Source organism: Manis pentadactyla, chromosome X (genome assembly GCF_030020395.1).
Source record: "Manis pentadactyla isolate mManPen7 chromosome X, mManPen7.hap1, whole genome shotgun sequence".
Taxonomy (NCBI): domain Eukaryota; kingdom Metazoa; phylum Chordata; class Mammalia; order Pholidota; family Manidae; genus Manis; species Manis pentadactyla.
This window is the reverse complement of record NC_080038.1, coordinates 44,415,138-44,427,410: the sequence shown is the minus strand read 5'-3', so window position 1 is coordinate 44,427,410 and position 12,273 is coordinate 44,415,138.

The window sequence follows — 12,273 nt, the reverse complement described above, 5'->3', positions numbered from 1 at the left end:
GTGTGTATGTTTTGCCATGAAAAGTAGGTAGGGTGGGGAAAAACTGTGGCCCCTCCCACTCCTTAGATTAAAAGCAATGACACAAAATCAAGAGAATCAGATAATGAAAGAGAGACAAATGTGGACAAATAATGCTTGGGAAAACAATGACTTAGAAATTGACGTATTGGAAGAGAAAGGAGAAAGAAGAGGGTGTGCAATTTTTTAAGGAACATTTTCTTTTAAAGTGTTGATCCTGACTAATTTTTTTCTCAATAATTTTTCTATCCTCTTCTTGAGCTATCTTCTCTTTGATAACAAAAATCCTTTGAATGGTGTTGAAAGGAGAGGGAATATTGTTAATGTGTTGTCCTCAGACAGAATGCAAGTGGCTTTTCTCTCATTACCCTAGTCTTTATTTGTAAGGCTAGCAATATACCATGTTTAGGGAAACCAGTTAGAAAGGTTAATAGCTCTCTAGTTAATAGGAGGAACACGAGAACATCTCCCTTGTGTTAAAATAATAAGAATATATTGCTCCCTATATCAAAGATTCTACTTTAAAGCTCTTTTCACATAGTAGGCATGTAATAACTGTTGAATTAACAAGAATAACAAAACAGTCAAGTATAAAATGATATTAAAACACCTCCAAGGACAGCAAGCTAAGATATACTTAGGGTATTGTAAGATTTGCTCTGAAAATGATGAGGAGGGTGGGAGCTTTCTTAAAGAAAACTATTCTTATCAGATAAACTTTGTTTTTTAGGTATGAACTGAATATTAAGCCTCTTACAATGGCTGTAGGCACTGAAGGAAACAAAAGGAAAGCCAGACAGAATAATCAGAGAATAAATCGATAAATGTTTGAAAATGTGAAATGAAGTCCTAGTAGGCCCCCAGCCCTTTCCTAGTTGATACAGAAAGAACAAAGGTAGATGTGAAGTATGTAATCTCACTTGGAAGACATGTACACTGGAGATAGATACCTAACAATACAACAAAAATATGATTAGGTTACAGCACGTGTAGTACGGCATGTGTATTACATGCTGTAGAATTATAAAAGAGGAACAATAAAAGATGCTGTAGTTTAGGAAGGCTTCATGATGGAGGTGAGATCAATTGAATTTAGATCTGGGAACAACATACACAGAGCTTGGAAACAGCAGGGACACTATTCAGCTCTGAAAGATATCAAAGAGCTCTGAGGGAGATGGGCGGAAGATGGCGGCGTGAGTAGAGCAGCGGAAATCTCCTCCCAAAACCACATATATCTATGAAAATATAACAAAGACAACCCTTCCTAGAATAAAGACCAGAGGACACAGGACAATATCCAGACCACATCCGCACCTGAGAGAACCCAGCGCCTCGCGAACGGGGTAAGATACAAGCCCTGGCCCGGCAGGAGCCGAGCGCCCATCTCCCAACTCCCGGCGGGAGAAGAATAGGCAGAGCGGGAGGGAGACGGAGCACAGGACTGCTGAACACCCAGAACCAGCCATCCGGGCCAGAGTGCAGGGCCCTGGATACTAGGAAAACAGGGCTGCAAGAACAGTGAGCGGCACCGGAGGCCGGGCGCTGGAGGACATAAGAAAAGCAAGCAACCAATTTTTTTTTTCTTTTTTGGCTGTTTTGTTTTGGCCAGCGCTTTTTGGAAGTCTAAAAGGGATAGGGCCCCCAATACTAGGGAAACAGGGCAGCAAGACCGGTGAGCAGATGCCTGAGCCTGGTGCCGGAGAATAAAGAAAAACGAGCGGCCAACTTTTTTTTTTTTTAATTAAAAACTTTCTCTTTTTTTTAATTTAAATTTTTTTTTTTTTGTGGTCATTGTTTTGTTTTGGCGGGTGCTTTTTGGAAGTCTTAAAGGGGCAGGGTGGGACACTTAATCCAGAGGTAGGGAATCTGGGGATATCTGGGCACACTAACCCCTGGGCTGCAGGGAGCAGGGAGGCCCCTTACGGAGATAAATAGCCTCCAGGCCACTCCTGCTCCAACGCGACTCCACCACTTTGGAGCAGAGGCCCGAACGAGGCCACGCCCACAGCAACAGCGAAGATAAACTCCATAGCAGCCGGGCAGGAAGCAGAAACCCTGTCTGCATGCAGCTGCCCAGCACAAGCCACTAGAGGTCACTTGCTCTCCCAGGAGAGGAGGGCCACAAACCAACAAGAAGGGAAGTTCTTCCAGCCGTCACTCGTCCCAGCTCTGCAAACTATTCCTATCACCATGAAAAGGCAAAGCTACAGGCAGACAAAGTTCACAGAGACAACACCAGAGAAGGAGACAGACCTAACCAGTCTTCCTGACAAAGAATTCAAAATAAGCATCATAAACATGCTGACAGAGATGCAGAGAAATACGCAAGAGAAATGGGATGAAGTCCGGAGGGAGATCACAGATGCCAGAAAGGAGATTGCAGAAATGAAACAAACTCTGGAAGGGTTTATAAGCAGAATGGATAAGATGCAAGAGGCCATTGATGGACTTGAAAACAGAGAACAGGAACGCATAGAAGCTGACATAGAGAGAGACAAAAGGAGCTCCAGGAATGAAACAATATTAAGAGAACTGTGTGACCAATCCAAAAGGAACAATATCCATATTACAGGAGTTCCAGAAGAAGAAGAGAGAGGAAAAGAGATGAAAAGTATCTTAGAACAAATAATTGCTGAAAACTTCCCCAAACTGGGGGAGGAAATAATCGAACAGACCACGGAAATACACAGAACCGCCAACAGAAAGGATCCAAGGAGGACAACACCAAGACACATAATAATTAAAATGGCAAAGATCAAGGACAAGGAAAGAGTTTTAAAGGCAGCTAGAGAGAAAAAGGTCACCTATAAAGGAAAACAAATCAGGCTAACATCAGACTTCTCGACAGAAACCCTACAGGCCAGAAGAGAATGGCATGATATATATAATACAATGAAACAGAAGGGCCTCGAACCAAGGATACTGTATCCAGCACGACTATCATTCAAATATGACGGTGGGATTAAACAATTCCCAGACAAACAAAAGCTGAGGGAATTCGCTTCCCACAAACCACCTCTACAGAACATCTTACAGGGACTGCTCTAGATGGGAGCACTCCTAGAAAGAGCACAGCACAAAACACCCAACATATGAAGAATCGAGGAGGAGGAATAAGAAGGGAGAGAAGAAAAGAATCTCCAGACAGTGTATACAACAGTTCAATAAGAGAGATAAGTTAGGCAGTAAGATACTAAAGAGGCTAACCTTGAACCTTTGGTAACCACAAACTTAAAGCCTGCAATGGCAATAAGTACATATCTTTCAATAGTCACCCTAAATGTTAATGGGCTGAATGCACCAATCAAAAGACATAGAGTAATAGAATGGATAAAAAAGCAAGACTCATCTATATGCTGCTTACAAGAAACTCACCTCAAACCCAAAGACATGTACAGACGAAAAGTCAAGGGATGGAAAAACATATTTCAGGCAAATGACAGCGAGAAGGAAGCAGGGGCTGCAGTACTAATATCAGACAAAATAGACTTCAAAACAAAGAAAGCAGCAAGAGATAAAGAAGGACACTACATAATGATAAACGGCCCAGTCCAACAAGAGGATATAACCATTGTAAATATATATGCACCCAACACAGGAGCACCAGCATATGTGAAACAAATACTAACAGAACTAAAGGGGGAAATAGACTGCAATGCATTCATTCTAGGAGACTTCAACACACCACTCACCCCAAAGGATAGATCCACCGGGCAGAAAATAAGTAAGGACACGGAAGCACTGAACAACACAGTAGAGCAGATGGACCTAATAGACATCTAGAGAACTCTACATCCAAAAGCAACAGGATACACATTCTTCTCAAGTGCACATGGAACATTCTCCAGAATAGACTACATACTAGGCCACAAAAAGAGCCTCAGAAAATTCCAAAAGATTGAAATCCTACCAACCAACTTTTCAGACCACAAAGGCATAAAACTAGAAATAAACTGTACAAAGAAAGCAAAGAGGCTCACAAAAACATGGAGGCTTAACAACACGCTCCTAAATAATCAATGGATCAATGACCAAATCAAAATGGAGATCCAGCAATAAATGGAAACAAATGACAACAACAACATTAAGTCCCAACTTCTGTGGGACACACCAAAAGCAGCCTTAACAGGAAAGTACATAGCAATCCAAGCATATTTTAAAAAGGAAGAACAATCCCAAATGAATGGTCTAATGTCACAATTATCGAAATTGGAAAAAGAAGAACAAATGAGGCCTAAGGTCAGCAGAGGAGGGACATAATAAAGATCAGAAAAGAAATAAATAAAATTGAGAAGAATAAAACAATAGCAAAAATCAATGAAACCAAGAACTGGTTCTTTGAGAAAATAAACAAAGTAGATTAGCCTCTAGCAAGACTTATTAAGAAGAAAAGAGAGTCAACACAGATCAACAGTATCACAAACGAGAAAGGAAAAATCACCACAGACCCCACAGAAATACAAAGAATTATTAGAGAGTACTATGAAAACCTATATGCTAACAAGCTGGGAAACCTAGGAGAAATGGACAACTTCCTAGAAAAATACAACCTTCCAAGATTGACCCAGAAAGAAACAGAAAATCTAAACAGACCAATTACCAGCAACAAAATTGAAGCAGTAATCAAAAAACTACCAAAGAACAAAACCCAAAGGCCAGATGGATTTACCTCGGAACTTTATCAGACATACAGGGAAGACATAATACCCATTCTCCTAAAAGTTTTCCAAAAAGTAGAGGAGGAGGGGATACTCCCAAACTCATTCTATGAAGCTAACATCACCCTAACACCAAAACCAGGCAAAGACCCCACCAAAATAGAAAACTACAGACCAATATCCCTGATGAACATAGATGCAAAAATACTCACCAAAATATTAGCAAACCGAATTCAAAAATACATCAAAAGGATCATACACCATGACCAAGTGGGATTCATCCCAGGGATGCAAGGATGGTACAACATTCGAAAGTCCATCAACATCATCCACCACATCAACAAAAAGAAACACAAAAACCACATGATCATCTCCATAGATGCTGAAAAAGCATTTGACAAAGTTCAACATCCATTCATGATAAAAACTCTCAGCAAAATGGGAATAGAGGGCAAGTACCTCAACATAATAAGGGCCATTTATAATAAACCCACAGCCAACATTATATTGAACAGCGAGAAGCTGAAAGCATTTCCTCTGAGATCGGGAACTAGACAGGGATGCCCACTCTCTCCACTGTTATTTAACATAGTGGTGGAGGTCCTAGCCACGGCAATCATACAAAACAAAGAAATACAGGAATCCAGATTGGTAAAGAAGAAGTTAAACTGTCACTATTTGCAGATGACATGATACTGTACATAAAAAACCCTAAAGACTCCACCCCAAAACGACTAGAACTGATAGCGGAATGCAGCAAATTTGCAGGATACAAAATCAATACACAGAAATCTGTGGCTTTCCTATAAACTAACAATGAACTAACAGAAAGAGAAATCAGGAAAACAACTCCATTCACAATTGCATAAAAAAAAAAATACCTAGGAATAAACCTAACCAAAGAAGTGAAAGACTTATACTCTGAAAACTACAAGTCACTCTTAAAAGAAATTAAAGGGGACACTAACAGATGGAAACGCATCCCATGCTCATGGCTAGGAAGAATTAATATCGTCAAAATGGCCATCCTGCCCAAAGCAATATACAGATTTGATGCAATCCCTATGAAACTACCAGCAACATTCTTCAATGAACTGGAACAAATAATTCAAAAATTCATATGGAAACACCAAAGACCCCGAATAACCAAAGCAATCCTGAGAAAGAAGAATAAAGTAGGGGGGATCTCACTCCCCAACTTCAAGCTCTACTATAAAGCCATAGTAATCAAGACAATTTAGTACTGGCACAACAGCAGAGCCACAGACCAATGGAACAGACTAGAGAATCCAGACATTAACCCAGACATATATGGTGAATTAATATTTGATAAAGGAGCCATGGACATACAATGGCGAAATGACAGTCTCTTCAACAGATGGTGCTGGCAAAACTGGACAGCTACATGTAGGAGAAAGAAACTGGACCATTGTCTAATCCCATATACAAAAGTAAACTCAAAATGGATCAAAGACCTGAATGTAAGTCATGAAACCATTAAACTCTTGGAAGAAAACATAGGCAAAAACCTCTTAGACATAAACATGAGTGACCTCTTCTTGAACATATCTCCCTGGGCAAGAAAAACAACAGCAAAAATGAATAAGTGGGACTATATTAAGCTGAAAAGCTTCTGTACAGCAAAAGACACCATCAATAGAACAAAAAGGAACCCAACAGTATGGGAGAATATAATTGAAAATGACCCATCCGATAAAGGCTTGACGTCCAGAATATATAAAGAGCTCACAAGCTTCAACAAACAAAAAACAACCCAATTAAAAAATAGGCAAAGGAACTGAACAGACAGTTCTCCAGAAAAGAAATACAGATGGCCAACAGACACATGAAAAGATGCTCCACATCGCTAATTATCAGAGAAATGCAAATTAAAACTAACATGAGGTATCACCTCACACCAGTAAGGATGGCTGCCATCCAAAAGACAGAAAACAACAAATGTTGGCAAGGCTGTGGAGAAAGGGGAACCCTCCTACACTGCTGGTGGGAATGTAAATTAGTTCAACCATTGTGGATAGCAGTATGGAGTTACATCAAAATGCTCAAAATAGACCTACCATTTAACCCAGGAATTGCACTCCTAGGAATTTACCCTAAGAATGCAGCAATCAAGTATGAGAAAGATCAGTGCACCCCTATGTTTATCGCAGCACTATTTACAATAGCCAAGAATTGGAAGCAACCTAAATGTCCATCGATAGATGAATGGCTAAAGAAGATGTGGTACATATACACAATGGAATACTACACAGCCATAAGAAAAGGGCAAATCCTACCATTTGCAGCAACATGGATGGAGCTGGAGGGTATTATGCTCAGTGAAACAAGCCAAGCAGAGAAAGAGAAATACCAAATGATTTCACTTACCTGTGGAATATAATAACAAAGGAAAAACTGAAGGAACAAAACAGCAGCAGAATCACAGAACTCAAGAATGGACTAACAGGTACCAAAGGGAAAGGGACTGGGCAGGATGGGTGGGTAGGGAGGGATAAGGGGGGGAGAAGTAGGGGGTATTAAGATTAGCATGCATGGGGGGGTTGGAGAAAAGGGAGGGCTGTACAACACAGAGAAGGCAAGTAGTGATTCTACAACATTTTGCTATGCTGATGGACAGTGACTGTAAAGGGGTTTATAGGAGGTACCTGGTATAGGGACAGCCTAGTATACATAATATTCATCATGTAAGTGTAGATTAGTGATACCAAAAAAAAAAAAAAGGGCAGTTCCTGTGTGGTAACCTCCAATGAGTTCTACACAAGGGTTTAAAGGGCATCTAAAAGTATAGGCAAAGGGTCTGTTTGTGTTTATACAGAGGATCAAAGCCTAATTGGGAAACCCCGAAAATGAACTAAGATACGATATGAAAAAGAACTTCCAACATCAGCACTCTCTGGAAGACTCATGCCAGAAGATGATCATCAAAAAACCCCAACAAAGATCCATGCACTGCTACAGCTGTAGATGCACTCATCCCACCAGTTCCTGGACTTGCCATGGGAATGAGGAAGGAGATATCTAAGTTGGCCTGTGCATACAGTAAAACAACAAATTTGACTGGATCTATACTGTTGGAACTCAATCAAGAATTAGGAGAAGTGCAAATTGTAGCGCTCCAAAATCTTACAACTACAGACTATTTACTGTTAAAAGAACATAAGGGATGTGAACATTCCCCAGGAATGGGTTGTTTTAATTTGTCTGATTTCTCTCAGACTGTTCAAGTTCAGTTGGATAATATCCACCATATCATAGATAAGTTTTCACAAATGCCTAAGGTGCCTAACTGGTTTTCTTGGTTACACTGGAGATGGCTGGTAATTACAGGTATGCTTTGGTTATGTAACTATACTCCTATTATGTTAATGTGTGTGCGCAATTTAAGTAGTAGCTTAAAACCTATACATGCTGAAGTTACTCTACAAGAAGATATGTTAAAGAAATAATCAATCTTCCCATGTTTTCTGCCACCTGATACTTCTACAGCTTTTCTTCTTCCTTCCTAATTACAACCCTTAAATAGAATTGTGCCTCATATCAAATTTACCAAGTATCATAATTCTTCCAAGTGGTAAAGATACCTCAAGACAAATGCTGGGCATAGAAGCTACAGGGCATAAATATGCAAAGAAATAAAAAGCTAACTATTTCAAACAATAAGGCTTCTCTCTCACTTAACCAACTTTACATTTCCCTGTATGGCCCCAGAAGATGACTGTTTAGCCAGATACGGGTAAGATTCCTCAAGGGAGGAACAACCTAAGACAGGCACAGTCGCAGGGGGGTCATCAGGTGAGAAATTGGGGATCAACAGAGGTGAGGCTTAGAACCTCACCCCCCCTGTTCTGAGAGAAATCTTCTGCATACGTGGATGTTTTATTTCCCTTGTCTAGCTTGGATTAACACATAGTGTACAGGCACACACTTGATCATCTACATTTGCTCTCTTACAACACTAAACTATGTTTTCTACCTTTATCTTGTATCTACCTACCACTTCAGTATTTTATTAAAAAGAATAATAATAAAGAGAGAAATGTGGTATCCACATATAAATCAAGTATAAAAATCAAATGAGTATTCATATTTGAACTGACTGTTTATAGTTCATAATGCATGAACAAAACCGAAGGTTTCTGTGATGGCTGCCCTTGTTCTGTTCACCATGTAAGAACTTATTCACTAGGTAAGAATTTGTTCTCCATGTAAGAACTTGTTCGCTATGCCTCAGAAGATTGGAGACTGACGAAAATTAGGCTTGGGGTGGATTAATGATTGTGCATTGAGTATTGACTCCCCTATACAGAATTTTATTGTTGTTAACAACCATTTGATCAATAAATATGAGAAATGCCCTCACAAACAAACAAACAACAACAAAAAAAGTACACACTTCCGATGGTAAAATAATAAGTAACCGGGATGTAATGAATATAGTCAAGATATTGTAACAGCTTGGTATGGTGATAGCTGGTACCTAGAATTGTCATGTATATAAATGTTGAATCACTATGTTGTACACCTGAAACTAATGTAATGTAATACTGTGTGTCAACTACCGTTCAATAAAAAATAATTATCTACAAAAAAAAAAAGCTCTGAAAGAAGCAGAGGGATTTGGTCTTTATTCTGTAGAGCAGGACATTATTTAAGGTTCCTGAGTAGGAGGGTAACACAATGTAACTGATTTTATAAGATACATATTGTGAAAATGAGAAGGATAGATTGGAGAGGAACAAAATAGGAGGCAGAGAGATGAATTAGAATGTGGCAAAAATCCAGGTGAAAGATGATGATGACCTGCTTATTGCCATCAATGATGATCATTCATTCATTCATCTAAAATAATTTACTAAACACATACCTTGGGTCAGTATCCATAATTTACATGAAGGAAATTATAGCCAAGTAAAGGAAATAAGACCATGTATTACAAATTACTGCAATCCCAAGTAGAAAATGTTAATGGCCACAAGAGAAACTCCGAGTTCAAAGGAGATAAGCATTGATTGGAGCCTAGCAGGATGGGGTAGACTTGAGTTCAGAGACTAATACGTAAAATAACATTTTCAACATGGCCGATAGGGCTAACAGAAGAATCTCAGCCCACCCCCACCTTGTGACCCTACCGGGTTCTTCTCTTGCCCTGCTTGCTGCCCGAGCCAAACTGCCACGTATACGGAAGTAGAAAAGTATAAATTACTCCCCTTGCCTGTGCCTGGGGCTCAAACCTTTGGAGATCACTCTCCTCTGAGCCCCCTGGTATGAAATAAACCTCCCACCCTCCAAGACCTCCAAGTGACACTTGGTTTTTCCATTGGGAGATCCAGTCCAGGTTCCATAACAAAATAAGTAAAAGACATTCCAGAATTTTTATTTGTGGGAAAGTGCCAGGAGGAGTGATAAGAAGGGAATTGTAGGCAAGCAAAACAGTGTGGGCAAAGGAACCAAGGTGAGAAAATACTGGTTTTTTGGAGGCCAGAGGAAGCTTGGGGGATACAGACAGAAATGAAGAACTAGGAGAAGGTGGGGGTAGAACAAATTAATGGGGGGCCTAAGGAGGAAAGGAAATAGGGGAGATAGCATAGGATATTAATAATTTCTAATTTTTTTATTACTTTGCAATTTATTCTTTTCTCAGACTCTGACTGGATTCTTTCTTGGTGCCATCCAAATGTATGGGATGCTTTTGTTTCATTCCTGGATTGCAAACTTCTACTCATCACCTTTCTCTGATGAGTGTATAAGGTCTTGACTGATGTTCAGAGATGCCCCTGTCTGAGAAGCATTTCATTCCCCCAAGCATTTCATACAGGACCAGTTTCTACACTAAGCAGCATCTATATTCAATCTTTGGTATTAAATTTGGTATTAAAGAGCACTTCTCAGTCTATTTCAATGCCTGCATATGCCTATTTGGCATACTTTTGGAAGGCCTTGTCATGCATGTAAGGAACACTATTTCTAATCAGCTTTCTCTGTGTGCTTATAATATTGAAATTTCAGACTGAGCCTTCAGAGACCCTTCCCAATCAGTCATGTTATAGCCATAAAATGTAGTGCACTTTATAGAATACCACTTGATTTTTGTGTATCACACACTACAGCCTTCTAAAATGCTTCTACATTTCCTGTGTCCTATGTGCTTGAATTCTTGCCTCCACCCTATGTGTGATATTGATTTCCTCCTCATTGTGCAGAGGTAACAACTAAGACTAAAGGACTCTTCACTACTAAGGATCAGAGTCAAGCCCAAGGCTCCTGACTCCAAAACCACTCCCTAATCCAAGTCAAGCTAGTTATCACAAGATTTTTAAAGCAGCCCTCTTGAGCCCACAAATGATCTAGGTTCTTCTAAACAAATGCATTAATGCCTGTCACCTGCCTACATTTCAGAACTAATTACCTTCTTTACAGCTAAGCAAATCCACAGGTTTAAGATAACACACTGTTTTAAGGTGGGTGTAATTGTTGTTTTTTGAAAGGCTAAAAAACACTTTCAGATACTTATGATGATGACTCATCATGTAAATAGTTTGGGACTTCAAAAGGTTCTGCAATTCTTAAGAGATTAGAAACACACCGGTCTAGTGTTTGGGCCCTGAATTGAGATTTAAGAGGCTGATACTATTCCTAGCTGTGCTTCTGTGATTTGAGGCAAATCCTTTAACCTCTCACTTCTTACTTATCCATTTGTAAATAAGCATGTTTCCCACCATAGAATATCTGGGAAGCACTTTAAAATTCTAGGCTCAAAAGTATTTTAAAGCCTTATAAATTCTGTAAAGCACTTTGCACAGCTTCAAACTGACCGTGACAGCAATGCAAGATGGAGTTAGTTCATTAAAAAATAAGTTAAGTATATTGAGAGAGCATAAAGGCACAGGTTTCTGCCTGCCTTATACTGTTTTTTAACAAGCACAGCTCTGGTCTGTGTTTTACTTGAATCTCTGCCACAATGTGGTATTGCCACAGCAAGTTGGACCATCTTGCATACCACCTTCTGCAGGTATCACTAACACTGATACCCCTGGGTGGAGATTTTCTAAGAAAGAAGGTTGGTGAAGAAGGCTAATTCTTTATTTCATTTCCTCCCTTTGAAAGCTGGATGATGTGTAAGGGAAAATATTTTTACCTTTTTGGAATAATACTTATATTTCCTATGCCTTAATGTTCCCTGTCAATAAACCGGAGTTATTAAGATCTTCTTCTACCTGCAGAGGGGAGAGTGTGAGGCTAACCATGGGAATTGCAGTGTAACATAGTGAACTTCAGAGTCAGACACAGTTGAGTCAAAATCCCAGCTCTGTAATTTCCTAGCTCTGTGACCTTGGAAAAAGACCCTCACTCAGCTCTCTGAGCCTTATTTTCCTCACTCAACATATAAAACTAAAAATTGCCACATTGTAGGGTTGTTTTGAGGATCAATGGCATATCAAGTGTTTAATTCAGTGCCTGATACCTGTAGTTAGTTCTTTAAAAAAACGGTAGCTGCTACCATATGAAAGACAGATTTCATTTCAAGCAAGTACTATACTTGCTCACTGCCTCTTCTCCCCTTCCCTTTCAAAAG